This window comes from Oxyura jamaicensis, chromosome 3, assembly GCF_011077185.1.
Source record: "Oxyura jamaicensis isolate SHBP4307 breed ruddy duck chromosome 3, BPBGC_Ojam_1.0, whole genome shotgun sequence".
NCBI lineage: Eukaryota > Metazoa > Chordata > Aves > Anseriformes > Anatidae > Oxyura > Oxyura jamaicensis.
In genome coordinates this window covers 62,152,311-62,170,892 of record NC_048895.1, presented here as the reverse complement: position 1 = coordinate 62,170,892, position 18,582 = coordinate 62,152,311, and the positions used below count along the sequence as shown (strand labels likewise).

The following is an 18,582-nucleotide window of genomic DNA, read 5'->3' as shown; positions in this document are numbered from 1 at the left end:
AATTCATCACAGGCCACATGGCTGTAATGAATGCCTCAGTCAAACAGACCATATGCTGATTCAGCTTTTGGGAAGGGAGGAAGTATGTAATCGAACTTATTATTTGAGGAAATTTGAATCTCATGGACCCAGTGACTACCATATGAGGTAACTTTGTCAGCATCTGAATTCTGGGCAATTTCTTTTTCTTTTCAGCTTGCTTAGGTCTTGACATTCAAACCACCTGAACACCAAAGTTTCTATTTATAATCCTGCCAGTATCCTGGCAGGACAATTTTTCTTTTGTCTTTGATCATGCATATAATGTTAGTAAAAGGGCAGAAGTGTGATGTTCTTGATTACAGTGAGAACTACCCTAGCTACAAGTAGCTGTGTTCGTGTAGCAAAGTACTACTCAGCACTACTTTGCAAAGTAACTCTCAGCAGCATCCAGCACTACGGAATAAAAGCGCTGCCTCTATGGCTGGTCTCAATGGAAGAAATAGGGCAGAAGTCATAATCTGAGAGGGGATTAATCTACACAGAAAGGGCAGATACATTGGCTGGTGCTTGTGAAAATGGAAGCATTGAAAAAAAATTATCTTCTGCAATTAGGTCCATGTTGGGCAATCCAGCCTGCCTCACCTGCCAAAGTCAGAAGTGGTCATATCTGCACAAAGTGATAATTTTTCTATCCCTTTTCTTGTCAAGATGGAGTCAATCATCACGTGACAGACCACCCATGTGTAAAAAGATGTATGTCTGGTGGGAGCTGATATGGAACCTGCAGATGGGCTTACTGGCTTTGAAAAGCAGGTAATCTTCCATTAATACTTCCTCTGGAGGATAAGGCCCTGGTATCTTTTAGATGAGCTGTAATTAGGCCAGTTTTTGAGGTCTCAGATACTGCAGCTGATAACTGTGTAAGTCATAGTCTTTTTCTAAATTACCCTTTCATCTTTCAGTTTGACTTTATGTCTAGGTATAGAACTGAATGAATCACTCATGATAATTAATAGTCAACATATTAGCTGCATCAGTTGTTTATATTTTTTTCCTCCTTCTGTCAGCCTCACCTCAGATATTCATTATTAATAGTAAACTGTTTTATAGAAGCACCCACTAACAGTTAGGTACTGTGTAAATATGTATAAAAGCACAAAACCACAAAGCATAGAAACTAAAGAAAAATAGAATTAATGGTCTTATTACTCCAGTCTGAATCTTTGTAATATCAGGTAATCCTCAACACAGGAATTTTGTTTCTGCAACTTACCTTGGAGATTTCTCATTCTTTTTACGTGGTCCAAGGAAAATGTATTTTCTCAACTATTTTAAACAAGTATAACATTTGTAATAGCCTTTTTAACGTAGATGGATCTAACTTTGACACATAATTACTAGGATTGATGTGTCACAAATTTATATTGTTCAATTATAATATTGTCAAATATTCATTTGGGCTCTGGCAGTTCATCTGTATTTCTTTTCAGGTGATTCTAACATGATCACTTACCCCTTAAATAATTAGTAACAAGCAGTTGATCCAAAATACAATATGTAGTTCTTGGTACAGATCTCGTAAAAATGAGGTATTCCCCAAGAATTACAGAGGGGGGGGGAAATAGATATACAGAAATAAAGAGTTAAGTATAAAGAACAAACAGTGCACAAGCATCAGTGAAATAATGAGTACATGCTCTCATACACAGACTTTCTTACTAGGAATTGTAAAGAGTTTGGGGGTGAGAGATCAAGATGTTTGCAAGAGTCTTCTGAAAGATGTAAATAGGGCTGAGGGCCTGGGAGCAAAGAAAAGAGGAAAGAGACACCTCCCAAGGGAGAGGGCAGGATAATTTTTTCTGGATAAACAGGAAGGCCAAATATTGAAGAGGCCTGCTAAGATAAAATACTTGTGTGGAGTGGAATAGGACACAGGGACAGCACACTATATGCCCTGAGGTGTGAGATGAGAGGTGAGAGAGCACTGGACAGAGAACTGCCCTTCTAAGTATGATGCAAAGACATCTTGTTAAGATGTTTTTTTGTTTATATTTTATCAAGGCAAGCCAAGTTCTCATTGATTAATCCTGTCAGAAACTTGGCTCCATGTGTCAAGTGTTGGCACTGCTTTACCAAGCAGAAACATTCTGACTGCATGGGTTTTGTGTTCGTTTTCTCTCCAACCAGTGATATCCTCAGTCTAGAGGAGATAAAAGCAGCAGGTGAGAAGTGTTAAGATGCATCTAATTACACTGCTTTTACACCTGCACTTAGCCTGATAGAGGTCATACAGTTAAAGAAAAGATAAACAGAAAACATTCTTCTGCTTTTTGTTCTTTATTCTCTTCAAGAGGCTGTTTGCATAGACCTCTGTCAGGACATAGCTAACTGCAGCAGAAAGATATCACCACTTCTCAATGCTTGTCACTGAGCCCTGGCAGAAGATAACTGTGTATTCTCTAACTGACCTCAGTACAGTCACTGGATAGGTCCGGGTCACCTTATCCTACAGTCACTTGGAGGAGGCCAAGGTTGCAGGGAAGCAGGTGTGGCATGTCCCCACGATGCATACCTCCAGCTCGGTGGAGTGCATCCAGGAGGTGTCTTAAAATACATAATCCTTTTGAAAGTGGATCTTTATCTGTGTCTTACATGGTTGTTGCAATGCTGGAGTATTTTCTGTCTTGCTTCTCTTTCAGTCTTGCAATAGTCAGGAATAAATAACTGTAGTCAGGAGTAGTAAAGATAGAAAAATAAAATTGCAGCTAGTGTACCATATGTTGAACTGTAGCTAGGATGCAGACCCCGCCTTCAATAACATCTGTGTGAAATAGCTTCTGCTATACAGCTGCCATCACAGTTTTCTCTTTGGAAAAAGGAAAGTATGCTTCTACATCTGAGTTCACTTGAGGTACATGCTCTAGAGCGGCCAGTTCTAACGTTACTTTTTCTGAAAACTAATACCAGTCATCAGTAAGACTTCAGATGAGCCAGTAAAGCTATTTATAGAGAATGGCACTATACTAAATATTTTGTGTGTATTGTCTGTGACTCAAACTTAAATTTTAAACCCTTAGGTTTGGAAGCAATAGGCATATGACCCTGACATTGTTATCTTCACAGAACATTTACTGTTGCATGAAATTGTTCAGTTAATTCTGTGGTTCATGAAAGAGAGAAAATAAGTAAGTAAGTGAATCAGCTAACAAGGATGATTGTGAAAAGGTGTGAACTTCCCAGAAATAAGGTTTTTATGCTGAGAATGACTGTGTTATATAGAGTAATTTTAGAATTACAACAGAAGTGTGTATCACGGTTCTGCAGCTGAGCTGGTCAGAGCATTTCAATATTATTATTTTATTTATTTATTTATTTATTTTTCTGTTGAAGCGTGCTGTTTCACAAGTGTGCCATTTCAACAAAACATTCGGAGAGAGGCTCTCACATCTGCAGATGGCCATTAGCACCTGTCATGGAGATGGACTACATTCAGTTCTTGTTTCTGAGGCTTTCACATGTACTTCTCATTAACATCAACATCGAGTTTGTAGGTGAGAGATCCCTTGTCCCTTGTCCTGTCCCTTGTACTGTGTAAACATTATAGCAAATGGACTCACAACTGCTTTCTTAGTCAAAATGTACTAAGTCCCAGCACCATACCATTCACATACAAGTGTTCAGGAAGTGTTTTACCCTGTAGGACTGGAATCATATTTTTAAGACACACTCATTAAATTAAACTGATTTCATAAACTGTAAGTATTAGTCAGGGGTACATCTGGGTTTCCTCTTTCCAAAACACAAGAAACGGTTCAGTAAAAGAGCTATTGCCTCCTTGTCCTGTTCCAGAAATAAATATATTTGATTCTTTTGCTTATTGTCTGTGGTCCTTACTGTGAGCATGTACACCATGCATGTTGCCATGTCGTGGTCTGCATGCTATGATTTTTGTTGTTGTTTTGTTTGTTCGTAAACTAAACTCAACTAATGCCACAGTCACCCTTCAGATACCCATTTATTTCAAATGGAGTGGTACAAAAGATGGTATTTGTATTATATTTGATATTATATTTGATATAGATATAACTGCAGATCAAACAAAAGTGTATTAGTGTGGCTTATGGGATACATTACTAGCATTATAGCATCTCCAAACCTTTTCATGAGGTAAAACCACATAGTGCTTCATGCTATGTCCTCTGCATAGAAGAAAAGACCCCCTTGTTCAAAGATGCAATAGTTTGTGACAAAGGGCACCAAGCAGGTATGCACAGGCATGACATTAAAAGGAAATAAATTCTGGGTGACTGACTACCAGTGGCTCAGCTGGTTTTGAGGATACCTTCATACAAAATAATTACTGGAACTGCTTAAGTACTTAGAGTTCTAGGTTTCCCAATCTCTGAAGAGGAAAAATAGCTTAGAAACAGATTTATCTGTGCTTACAAGTTCTTGTCTGCATTTAAATTTATTTGAGGACCAGAAGTATTTACTAAATACTTCTTCCCTTCCTAGTGTGAAAGGGAGTTCCTTGCTTATGCTGCTGTTCCTTATTTTGCTCTTTCTGATGCTTTAGCTCTTGATTTGCTTGGAATTTCAAATGATTTATTTTTTATTTTTTATTTTTCCCATATAAAAGTACTCTCAGATTGTATTGCTGCTCCTTCTGGTGTTTGTGACTAGATGCCAATGACAGGCTGCACATGGTCAGTGGTATCCCTGTCCCCTCTTTCTGGCACTGCTGAAGCTATATGGGAGCCCTGCTGTAAGCCCCTGCACTGTATGGGAACATGTTATCCCCAGAATGCACGGGGTGCCTCCATGCGGCACACCTCCTGAGGTAAGTACATGGATGGCCCAGCCCCAGCTGGTGCATGTCAGCAGTGCCCACCCAGCGGTCCAGATGTACTCACTGTGAATAGGCACTGTGCACTGTGTGTCTGTATCACTGTAAAGCTACATTCCTGCAACATTGGGGCTGTAAACAGTAAGACCGAAGTTGCAGTCACTTGCTCTCCTTGACATAGGAAATATGGTGCTTCATTACATGTTTATTTTTAGTGCATGTACAATGCAACACAAGGGACTTAAAGTTGCCATGGAAACCTTAACTTTGAATTTGTGACTTTTTATGCATTTTTTTTCCCTGCTATGTTTTCTTAAAATAAAAGAAAAAAGTGTACAGAAAGATCATGAACAAAAATATCGGTCAGAACTCCAGTCACTGGTACACTGGTATAACTAGCATCAGGGAGTGAATAACAAACCTAAAATAATGTCAGTCTTAAATAGCAAACAAAATTGTGATTGGCAAAACATGATGAGTTTTAATACAACTAAATGGATCTGGCAACAGGATCCCAAGCTACTATTATATCTATATATCTGCTTCAGATTTCATATACCTGCCCCAAATTTTATTGAACTAGCACCTGAGCATGATCATTTGTCTGCCACTCTGTTGCAATGGAAAAACAAATAGCTGTCAAAATGAACAGAAGAAATGGATCTATACTCCTATATGAAGATTCAGCCTTAGCTGTTGAAGGTAGCAAAAGGTTATTTTTTTGTATCTGTTGATTCAAAAAAAAATCTGTTTTCTTCTGTCACAAAGCATATTTATCCTAAGGCAGTTCTATTCTATTTGTCTTTATTGCACAGCCTACACTGTAGCCTGTCAAGGAGAGTGCTTTGACCACTGCCCCATTTTGTAACTCTAGAAACATAGATTCAGCAGTATGTTAATAGACACCTTTGAACAAATTGTGCTTACAGTCATTATCACCCATTAAGAAGGACACTCTTCTTGCAGCTGCCCAGTCAGACTCCCTGGAAAATGGAGGTTTCACTACCATCCTGTGGGCTGCAGGGAAAAAGTACTGGAGATTTTTAACTTGTTGCTAATCTCACCAACGGAGGGGGCTGTTACCGATGGGGAAGGTTCGTTGCTGTACCTTTGCTCTCCATCCAGCCCTGTTCCCTGCCTGACATGACTCTATCTGTGTGCATTTTATGCTTGATACAGTTGAGAGCAGTGGGAAGAAAGCCTGATGTGCTACCTCAGGAGGTGTTATTTACTAAGAGTGGACAAACACGCAGTGGCCTTGCTGTGTCTACAATGCTTTGGCTGGCTTCTAAGAGTTTCTGAAACACAATGAATAGCTATTTATAGTGAATAAACTGTTCTACAAACTATTCAAAGCGTACTAGTTGAGTCCTATATGGTTGTTTTTGACAGGTAACAGAAAACTAGTGCTTTATTACTTCTGTGCTTTATCACATGGAGGCGTAACCAAAGAACATTTCCAGGGGGAGATAAGCACAATCTTTAATATAAAAGGATACAAAAAGTTAGCTAGGCATAAAAGTTACTGGAAAATTTGTATTGTTGTATTTGCAAAGCTCAGAGATGCACTATAACATCTTTCTAGATAACAATTTATTAGCACCAAGGTAGCATCTGGGAGAGCGTGCAGACATTCATTATCCATACCAGACAACCTGGAATGTATCTATATCCATGAAGAGTTCAGGTCATTTGCAATTGCTGCTTGGGTCTGAGTTCCTTCGGTGTCATCACAGGTTTGTTTTGACAAGTATATTGTAGTCTAAGTACATAAATAATAAATAGTATCCAGAACTGTGCTTACCTGTTCACGTTTCCTCTATGAATGGCTTTCTATCTGAACTAAAAGGTCAGTGCCATTTTTATCTAGTGCAATGCTGAAGTAACCTACATTAATTTTTCAAGATACCCGTGAATCATTTCCACATTTGCTCTCTAACACCCTTTCTTCCCCATGAAGACTGCACAGCTGTGGCTAACTGTGGCTAACTGTGAGGTCACGTTGTTCCTCTCTCAAGAACATCCATCTTAAGACTGCACTTAAACAAGCCTGGGCATGATTTTATATTCCCTCTTCCGAGCAACCGCTTGTGATTGATCTGTTCTGTCACTGTTGCCTTTCTCTTGGACAGCATAACATTTAAGGTTTTGTTGTAAGCTACCTTCATTGAGAAACAGCAAAAATGATCTGTGTGTTTTGTTTTCAGCTACCTTTACTGGGAAACAGCAATAATCATTTGCTGGTATTTTTTATAAGTCTGTTGATAGATCTGTCTTTGGGAAAACTGTAAGAATTCCAGTCTCCTGACTTTGTATATGCTATTTATGGTTTTATTAACTTTATTGCAGCAACATCCAAGGAACTGAGGATTTCCCCATGCTTTCTGTTCTCTATCACTGATCTTCCTGGGTATTCTCTAGTAGTGGGAAATCCTGACAGCAGGACAGCTTCTGGAAAGCATGCTCTTCCCAGATTTCTGCTCTCTATGCTGATTTGCTACTGGTGGTGTCACCAGTTCTCTTTATCCTTGTATATATCAAAATAATGAGAAGAATTCACATGGCCCCTTTTAAAAACTGATTACAAGCAGCTGACCACTCAGGCTGGTTTTTGTTGATTAAAAAAAAAAAAAAAAAAAAAAAAAAAAGACTTTATAACTTTATATTAGGGATTATTAGAGAGCTCAGAGCATTTTAAAGGGATCTTTTTCTCTGCACTGTAATGCTTTTCCCTTGTGTTCATAACCTAAGGTCTATCCTCCACTACACTTGGGCTCTTGGAACCCAAGAGAAAGTTGAATATAATGCTGCTTTGTGCTCCCCTCCGCCAGTTCTGGCTCTGCCCTCTGTTCCAGGCTCATGTTTGTACACAGAGGCGTACGCATCATTCATAGTGGCAGAAGCAAATCTGGATGAGCTGGATCCCTTGTGGATGCGGAGCCAGAGGGCATGATCAAGCATGCAGTTGTTATTGACTGATGGCTCATTCACACAATGTGAATCCAAAGTAATTCTTTCTGCTAAATAGTTAGGTTATTGTTACAAGAAAACTGCTTCATTTTTATTTGGGTAATGTGCCTGCTAGAGGGGGTGTGCATAAAAGTTGTATCTGAGAACACTGAAATGCATAGTATTAATGTGATCATGATGTCATCTTATTAGTAAGACAACTTGTCCTTTTTTTTGTCAGGGAATTGCAAAGATCTGTCAAGGCCCAGTTTAATCTACTCCCTGTAATAGGATTTGTCTGTAGCTTGAGGAAACAGAAGCTTGTAATGCATAGGGTTATTAAGAGTGGGATGTAAGCTATTTGAGACTCTTTAATAAAATATAATATCAGTATATCCAATGAATATGGAAAGAGGGATCTAAATATTTCTCATTACAACCTTCAAATATCTTGGGAAAGGAGAAAGATACTAATTAAAACAAGGGTAAAAAGCAACAGCTCTCTGAATTCTAGCCTTCCTCAAAGTTAAATATTGATGTAAGCTGGAGTTCAATTCAAGAATCTCATTGCCCCTGCTGTAACCATTAAACTAAATCCCTGCCCCATTCCAAGACAAGGTTAATGTATTTCAGGAACCTTGTGAATAACAGCTTTAGTTGCTTTCATGTACACCCATGCGTAGCCCTTTTGCAAACAAGGCAGTTTTAAACAAGGAAAGCTACAGCTGCCAGGAGGTACAAAGTATTCTGCCCTGTGAATTGCCTCACTTCCGATGTAACAAGCTCTGAGACGGTTGAAAATATTTGCAGTCCCAAACCTCACTCACCTCCTCCCTCAGTGTCTTGACAGGAAACACAGAAATCGAAAGCTTTAATTGTCTCTTTTTAGAGGGAGTTTTGGTGTCCGGAGCAAACAATCAACACAAAGTGATTGAGTTTTTATTTTATTTTATTTTATTTTATTTTATTTTATTTTATTTTATTTTATTTTATTTTATTTTATTTTATTTTATTTTTTGATAGAGCTATAAGGAACAGGGCTCTGTTTTGTACGCTCCTAAGCACTATCATACACTGCAATAGAAAACAGAGTATAATAACAATAATTCGCAGATACAGTTACATCACAGCCATATCAGGCTCACTACTATGTACAATCAAATCCCTGTTTTTCGAGATTCCTGGAACTGGAGTAACTTTAATAAATGAACGCTGGCATCTTTTAGTCAATATCATCTTCCCAGCCCCTCCAGTACATCAAATTTGCTGCTTACCTTTCTGACTAATATGACCTTGTCTGTGTTACATCTAGACAGGTTAAATACTTAGACTGTTAGTCACCACCAAAATGTCACTAAATTTATAGAACTGAAATCATAAATAATCAACCTGGGGCACCTCCACTCTCTGGGAGTACATTACTCTACAAGTACTCCCTGATTGTGGCCCTCCAAAAACGACTGCAGGGGAAAACATATGTTTTGAAACTAATGTCCTTGCTCCCATAACTGGTTGCCTCTGATGACAAAGTCTAGATTCAAACTGCTGTGCCGGCATACTAAATACAAGTAGTGCTCATATGGCAGAAAGGGAGAAAAAGGGGGGTGAAATGGGCAAAGTTTATTTTCCCTTTCTTGGGGTCAGGGCTGCTTTAGGATTGTTTTCTATTAACTGTAGAGTTTTGCAAGAATTGCCAAAGTATGGGAAACTGTATGGCAAGATTTTCTTTTTAAAATTGGAATAAAAATATTTGTTTTTTTTTTATTACGAAATTAAAATTCTCTTTGGACAATGATGAAAAATGAGATGACAGAAGGAAATTTTTCTCTAATGAATTACCTTTTGCTTAATGACTAAGAATTCATTATTAATTAACCCAAGTTAATCTGGAAAACAGGAAAGTTGAGCTCACCCTGTAAAGTTATTTGCTGAAGGAATTAGGCTTGGATTTTATCTCAGATAGTCAGAAGGGAGGAAGGTACATGCCATTTTCCCATTAGTCATATCTCAATCAAAATCATGCAGTGAAAGATTCAGTGAGAAATTTAGGCCAGTCATAACTGAAATATATCCCGCTGAGGTTTTCCCCAGGTCAGGAGGAGTGCAGAAGGGCTCCCAAATGGGTTTGTAACCAGACGGGTTTGTGGGGAATCAGCAGAGGGTTATTCTTGCAGACTGGCCCATCCTGTCAGGAAGCTTGTTCATGTTGGGAACTGTTGCAGTGGTGGGACTGTTCTTGAGGCCTAAATTGGACCTCACCAAAGAGAAGCACATCTCTATCTGTATTTCTTCCCTGAGGCATCTCGGGTTACTCCTCTGAATCCTTCCTTCCAAAGCAGATATTGCCTCTTTTTTATTAGAGAACGTGGAACATAAAACATCTTTTTTATTGCTAGTCTGGTTTAGGTCCCAAAGGTTTTACTTATGATGAGCAACATGACATCCAAAACATTTCATAACTTCCTGAAGAAATTTGAAGTCAGTAATTTTCAGTGAATTCTAGCATAACGGAAAATTGAACAGATCAAGAGCCCTGCTCACGCAGGGACCTGAGGAGCACAGGACTGAGAGGTGCCAGGGGACAGTGGCAATAAAGGTTACGTGCCTGTAACCTAGGGAGCAGCAGCTCTAAGATGTCTTGGCTCTCTGTACAGTCACAAACTTAGACAGAAGTAAAAATAAAAGGAGAGAAATAACATTTATTCCTTCATCCTTGCACAGAGATGAGCATTTTTCCCAGCTCCTTGTCCCAGCTGTGAATCCTTCTCAGTGCTAAGGGCCTAAGAACCAAGCCCTTCCCTTTCTAAGTCACAGCAGGTGACATTTCCCTCTTCGCTGTTTCCCATAGCCAATGATACAACGGTAAAAGTAGTCACTTGGGGTCACATAAAGGGCACAAGTCCATCCTTTGCCTGAGATGAGACAGGAATTTGAAGGTTGTTTCAGTTTCTCAAATAAATGTGATAACCACAGGCTGCAGTGCAATCTAGGATGCATCCGGGAGTTTCATGGACTCGGAGGTCTGCCCCACAGGTGCTCTACCTGCTGAGGTGCCATTGATTCCCTCTGACCCAACACATTTCCACATCTGTGCACAAGAATGAAACTTCAAGGAAAGCAGCAGGAGAGACCAGCTTCAGAAACATCTACGGACTAGTGAAAGATATGCTTACTGACAAATTAAGAGACCGTCAGTCAAGTAAGAATGAACATCCTCTGTGCACACATTGGTTCATTGAGTTATTAGTGGGACACAGCTTCTCCTATCAGTGCCAGGGGTGTGGTCCATATTCCAGTATTGCCAAGTGCTGGCATCGCTGCCTGTTCCCTGGGCAGATCAAGATTGAATCCAGGCCTGTGCCTCTGTTCCAGGTGAATGCTCTAACAGCTCTAATTGTGTAATGAGAGGGATCGCTCCCTTCCCTTCTTTGCCTTTTACTTGCATTAGACACGATTCCAGAAAAACAACACAATCAGGCCTTGTAAAAGCCATAATTAGCACCAGGGAACACCTAATTTTCAAATTCTACTGAGTTTCATGGAACTCAGACTTTTGCCAAAGACTTTGCCAAGACTTTTGCCAAGTGGATAGCATGAGAGTTTTAGGCATCTTGTTGCTTGTTGAACTGAAGTGGCACATTCAGGTCTTAACTTCACTGCTAGATTACAAGAGATGAAGGTCTAAAATATGGACATAAAAAACACATTTAAAAACATTTTTTTCTAAAGAAAATATCCTTAATTAGTAAATTTACTTGAATTTAATTTAATTAGTTAATTCAAATTCCAAAGTGTACCTTACTTCATAAATACTCAGATTGTTGAAAAAACAATTAAACAATGATCTACAGTGGTGTGAACTAAAACAAGGACTGAAAAGATAAGGCATGAACAAGGTGGCAATAATGGCAACAAAAAATAATGGCAACAAAAAACAAGGACTGAAAATTATAAGGCATGCAAGAGAGAACCTTCTTCCAATAAAATTGTTGAAAGCCACTGCTAGGCTTAGCATGTCTTACTAGAACTAGAGGCTTCTAAAAGGATTTAATATTTTTTTGGGCCAAATCTTTTGCTTACCATTATCTCATATAATCTCAACAATTAAATTGTGAATAATTCACAGTTCAAACCTACATTTTACAAGCAAAGTTTACAAACAATTAGTTTAAAGAATCAAGATTCCTAACTTCAAAAGGTCAAACCCTCTGTTGACTTCACCTTTCCAAATATTTCAGGACTAAATAAGAGTCTGTGTTTCACACAGCTGCAAAGGAAACAGTGTTCCATGCTTATTTTTAAATCATATTTACAATAGATAAAACAGACAATTTTTGTGAACACATACACACATGATAGGTACGCTGCTAGTGAGATATCACAGCCCATACATTGGATGCAGCAGTAACAATTCTGGAAATAATGAACAAAACTGAGCAAATAACCCACAGGAAAAAAAAAAAGAAAAAAAAAAAAAAAAGATACTACAATACAACCATTATTCTGTTGAGTAATCTATCAAAGGAAGGAGCACTTAATGCCATTTAAAACTAAACTGGCCATTTTTCTTCCCATATAGGATCAATATATATATAAATAGCTAGGTTGCAGTTAGAAAATGGTTTAGATAACAGAGCTTCAGCTTGAAAGTTGTGTCGTTGATACAGCAAGTGCCAAGATTCCTTAACCCACGGATATGCTAAAAGTTGCACAGATCTGGAAAAAAAACAGAAAGAGGAAAAAAATCTAGTTAAAAGTGAAATTTCTTTCTACTATTAGATTCCTTTGGTCATCAGGGGCAACAGAGCTTCACTTTGTGAGTGGTGCTTATGGCTGGATAAGGAGCCATTTCCTGCAGGATTTCTTTTTGAAAGCCTGAACTTTCCCTGTGGGAAATTTTTGTACAGGCAGTAAATGCTTTCCAGGCCATTGTACACTAGCTTGCCAAATTCTTCCGTATTTTTAACTAACTGAGATAAAAAGGTAACTGTGTTATTTTGAGAAACACAGTGGTAGACCTTTTTCTCCCTCTACAGTGAACGTTAGGAATTTCCCATCTTTATTTTGATCTTCTCCAGATTGCTGAAGTCAGGAGGTCAGGAGGTAGACTGGGTCCAGAGCAAGAAAACTGTCTATTGTCTAGTAGAGTGTATCAGGCAACCATGACCTTCAGAAGTTCTAGAAAAAATATCTCCTAGAATTTAAACCAAGCATAAAAATCTGTACAGTTTTTGGAAGATCATATGAAGTAACAGTGGACAAAAGCAAGGTCTGCTTTTTCTCAGTGGTCACTTTCTCAGTTGCATCCCACACATATCATGGTAAAGAAATGGAGACAACATCAGTGATGACTTATCCAGGACAGGTTGCCACAGCACACTTGGTGTTGCTCAAAGAGAGACAGAAACTCTAGTGCTAGATTTCTGGTGTGATCTAGTCTAGAGCTTATTTAAAGTATGAGGAAGAAGCATTTGTCTCAGAACACAGGTGTACAAACTATTAATTCTGAGATGGACTGCAGGTTCACAGGCAGCCTGCTTTATAGGCGTCTTCACCTTCATCCTGAAAGCTGCATATTCAGATATAAAGGTCAGTCTCTTTAATTCTGAAAGACTTGGAGCCTCTTGTACTCTCTCTGAAAACTAGGATGTAGCTGGGGAGAGCTGGGCTAAGAAACCCTTGCCCCCTCTGATAGCATCAGAGTACATGGTGCAGAACCCAAGCTCAGCATCATGTACCAGGGCAGCAGCCTCCTCACTAGGTGTCCTTCCCTCTGAGCTTTCCTCTAGCCCTTTGCCTGACAAGCACTAGTCAGAGATCAACAACTGAACATAAGAAGCAAAATGTTTGTTACATGTGCACTAGCAGATGTTTCCAGATGTAGTGCACAACATTCCCATTATTATGCAATAATTAAAGCTCTTGCTTAATGAGCACTTGTTTGCAATTCTGGAAAATTCTTTGCTTTTCATTATAAAATGCAACACAATAAGAAATAAGCATGTGCACTTTTGACACATTTCATCTTAGGAAGTCAGAGCACTTCACAAATACTAATTAATCTAACACCCCATTTATTTATCAGAAGCTGTTAAGTGTTCTCAAGCCATAAATGGTGCTCTACTGTCAGTGCAGCTTGTGTTGGTGATCTCAACCAGTGCTCCTGGGATTAATCATTCTGTTCCAAACAAGTCACAGCAGATAATTTGTTCTAATATATATGTTTGATAAAGATAACATAAATTAATATTATTATTTTAAGTGTCTTTAGGCTTCGTAAGTGCAAGAAGCTTCCTTGTAGATTGTTGCTGTTTTTTTTTTTGTTTTTTTTTTTTTTTTAATAATGAAATTGCATTAAAGAAATTGTTAGTACAAACATATTTTTCATAGTACAAGATACCTTGTATCTTTACATGTAAAGAAGAAATAATGTGAGTTTCTAAGGACCTACTGTAGAATTAAGCACATTAGTCTTTTTCCCAGATTAGTCTCAAAGCAGTAAGGTTAACAGCCTAATCCAATAGTCACTGCTTTTGATATCCTTTTATAGAGGCTTCAACTAGATCAGGATGGGATCTGATGCAGTATATCCTCTTTTCAGCAACCCAGTTGTTAACATATACATAAACCTTGTTGCTTAAGAGCACCTCTGAAGAGAGACTGCCTTGAGAACATTCTTAAGGTTCAACATGTGCTCGAGTACTTTGATGAACTTTATTACTTTGAAGAATTTAAAACATATCAACGGAAATCCAGAAGTGAGAAGGGTTCAGTCAAGTAATTAATTGAATTTGAGAAATGACTCTCTAATGTAACAAATGCAGGTCAAGAAAAAATAAAATATTGAATCTTTTAATAAAAAATGTGGTACCAGAGCTAATCTTTAATCTAGTCCACAAAACAAGCCTTTCCTTCCCCTGTTACATGAAGGCATCTGGATAAAGAATGGAGATATCTGTGAGGAGTAAGGCTCACATCAGAGAGTTCAAGATTAAGATCTTGTTTCAGAAAACTTGCTGTGCAGAGGACTGCCTCCTAATCCTGAAGGGTATATATATAGTATACTGGGCCTTCCTGTCTTTCTGTCAGACCTGTCAGACTTGAAAATTCAGTGCAGTCCTGTACTTCTACTTTGGAGCATCCCAGCTCTGTACTGTGCAGAATAAGGCAGAATATAGGACAGAGGCTACCATGAGGTACCCTGTTTTATGGATATGCCCTGACAGCCTGTGATTCCCTCACAAAAGGCAGGATCACTAGATTCAAGAGGAAATTCCCCCAGACCCTCTCCTGCAGTTGTGTTCCTTGCCTCTCCTCCCATGCAGAGCCATGTTCCTCCAGCCTGCTACGGACCATGTCCCCTCACGTAGGACGCCTACCTGGGCAGCCTGCTCTGAGGAACCTGCTTTGGCAGGGGGGTTGGACCCGATGATCATTTGAGGTCCCTTCCAACCCCTACAGTTCAGTGATTCTGTGATTCTGTGATTCCATTTCCACAGCAGTGGAGGAGACATGCAGCTGTCCTGCTCTCCAGCCTGACCAGAGTACTTTCCTGAGTGGTGGGAGTTGTCAGTCTGAAATCTCTAAGTGATGGGATATTGAACCAAATACATCCAATTCTTGTGAGCATGAAGCAACTGCTAAGCCAGTGTAGTTGGCACATGGGCACAAGCAACACCAACTCCCACTGGAGAGAAGCTTGATATGCTATTTAGAGACAGGTGAATGCATTGTTCTGTGGAGGATTAGAGACTGTGAGTCCTGGTTAGAGGACATTAGAGAAATGGGAATTTTGGATACTCCTTGAGTATCAGTAGTACTTGGTGAATAGGCAATTCTGTGTTCACCATATAACATTTTCTTATAATATTTGGGGTGTGTAATCATCCTACATACACTACTGGGAGCACAGTTCTGGGTGCATGTGTGTTAGTTGTAGATGCCGAAATCTGTTTTTAGATCTATTTCTAAGTATTTGATGTAACAAGTTAAATTCAACTTTGTGTCACAGAAACTGAAGAGAAAATTATCAACAAAACTGTTGGAATAAGGGGAAGAAAAAGTAGGAAACCATCTATTGGAGAGCTGGGGCATATAAAGATAAATCTTTGCTGAAGGAACTGAAACCATTTTATAAAAGCACTCTGATGTGCCTTTGAAACTCCATTTCACATAGAGATAGCAATCTTGATTCTCAGCTGGTATAAACTGTCAGAGCTACATTGAAGCCAATTTCCTCCAGCTTCTGATCTGGCCCAGAGATATCATCTACTGCTATCTATACTAGTATCACCTAGTATAATCTGTACTGGCTTCGGGACCAAATGCACATGTCTGCATATGGCTTTGTATCTGACAAAAACTTTGAACTATGCTAACATAGAAAAGAAGAATAAATATTACAGAATAAAATGTATACTGACAGCTGAAAAGTTCTGTGTATATGATAATTTGCTGATTACTTCCTAGTTGTTGTTTCTGTTTATTTAAAAGACATTTTTCTTCAAACAGGTTGATATGTATATTAGCTTCATTTATAAACTTTTTCCAGTGCAGTACAGAGCATATTCCCTGCTACTGATTGCAGGTATTGTAGTAATACAATGCTACTGTTTCACACAGGGTAGATAAAATATGTGATACAGTCAGGGAGATAACGGTTAGGTGTGACTACCACATGGTTTTTGTTAACAAAGTGTTAATCTTTCCCTTCTTTTTATACTTAGACAAAAAAAAAGGGGCACTTCAGAAATCTAAAAATTTGTAAGCAGTCATTTAGAAAGTAAAGGACAAATGTGTCCAAATGTGGACAGCAGACTGAGGTTTATTTTACAACCCTTTGTCAAAAGTGTTACACAGAGCCTCACAGCTCTCAGATGGATTTTGGATGGTGTTTTCCTCTTGCAGAAAGCATGTGTGTGTGTGTGTGCCTGACATAAGAAAGTTGTAAAAGTCTTCTACCTGTGGAAGTAAGTTCAGTGATGCCAGCCTGCAGGGACACAGGTCTGGAGATGTGAAGTGTGATGGTGCCGGCCACAGGAATACTGCCTGAGGTGAGAGATTCCAGTAATTTTCCTTGCTGTTATGGGAAATGTCATCTGTAATTCCAGTTTTGGCAGGTTTATCTGTAATTATTTGCCTGTTGGACACACCTTTTGCTGGAACAAGACACTGCCCCTCTGGCTGTGATTTGGCAGATATCAGCAGTGCTGCTGCTTTTGTGCTAACACTGGCATCTGCACAGCTCTGCATGGGAAAAGAGCATGGAACGAACTTTTTTTTTTTTTTTTTTTTTTAACAACAACAGCAAAACACCCCAACATCCAAGTCTATTTTTTTAGCTGGATCAGATCCTTGTGCTGAATAAGTGAATGGTTGTGGAAATCCTTGTGCCAGCATGCAGGTGGGCAGCAGGTGCCCTGGAAAAGGAGGGGTGTTGACTTCTTCAGGCAACTTCTTGAGGCACAAGGCCAGGGAGAATTGAATCTTGTGATCGTAAGCTGCAAAAGACAGCGCTGCAGGCAGAACACCGGGGCTGGCTCAGCAATCCCTCCAAGCCCAGGCAAAGCCTTGATGTGCTAAATGCAAAGCTAAAGACTTTTTCTTTGGTACTGACTTGCCTACTTCCTCTCAGCAGCAGCACTAAACACAACTTGCTGTCAGTGTATACACAGGACCATATTTCTAACACCTCTGCCACCATTCAGTATGTGAATTGTGTTCTGGCACACATTTTAAAATAGCTTTATCAGCACTGCATTAGCATGTAGACAGCTCAAGATAATATCTGAAAAACCTGTGAGCAGACAAACCCTAAAATTAGTATGCCTTGCTGTAGATTTGGCCTGAAGACGGGTAAAAACCTGATCTGTACCAGTCAAACTGCAGTTCAGCTTTAGCTCCACAGCTGTACAGGCATGCTTGGTCTGGTACTCAGCAGCCACCTTTCCTGCACCTGTGATCCAAGGCTGAGATGTGGGTAGGTCCTTCTTTATGGTGACATGACTCTTTTTAAACCAAGATTCTAACTTACAAAAGGATTTTCACAAGGTTTGTGGTGTTGAAAGTTTGTTTCTTAAAATCACCTCTTCTGAGAAATTCTGACATCAGAATATGATTAACTGTGCTGTTCCTGTTGTATCTTGTTTCAGGAAGTCAACAGTAGTGCCATGGAAGCGGGAGGGTATTACTTTACATAGTACACAGATTTAATTTCAAGATGTATGCTGACAACCTATGCTATTCTCTTTGTCATAATAAAACAAGGTAATTAAGTTTAGAAAACCTCAAATAATCTTTTTACTTGATCTTCAGAGCTTATGTTAATACTTTTGCATTCAGAAAGACACATTTTTTGCTTGTGCTGTGACAGTGGAGAGCTACTGGCCTTATAGGTGCTTTATTGTATGAATGGCTCTGTGCTGGACATTTTATCTCTCTGTTACTACAAAGTTAGACCCTGAAGTCTGTACCTGTATACATTTTTTGTTCCAGCACAGTTTTCTGTGAAGTCACAAGATTTTTTTTCCAAATAGAACTGATTAAATATGTCAGGAATTAGACTTCTATTTGTTTAGTGCCAATTGTTTGTTCAGTGCTGTCAGTAAATAATTGTTTCCATCTCAGGCATTTAAAATGCTTTATATAGTCTAGTGCCTACAAACTAGCTCAAGTAACTCCATTTTTTTTTTTCATGAAAGACTTTTTCAGTTTTTCTCTAGGACTGTAAAAATAAACATAATTTCAGGATGGGATTTCAAAATATTTGTGAACAAATTAACATTTGTTCCTTTTTTTTTTTTTTT

At 38.9% G+C, this 18,582-nt stretch overlaps 1 long non-coding RNA gene across 1 annotated transcript; it reads left to right on the top strand.

Moving 5' to 3' along the window:
• The first annotated feature begins 231 nt into the window (after positions 1–231).
• Positions 232–18,545, top strand: LOC118163548. The gene is made up of 3 exons (XR_004749102.1): positions 232–795; positions 10,499–10,594; positions 16,685–18,545. It is a non-coding gene; the product is annotated as an uncharacterized LOC118163548 (long non-coding RNA).
• The last annotated feature ends 37 nt before the right edge of the window (positions 18,546–18,582 follow it).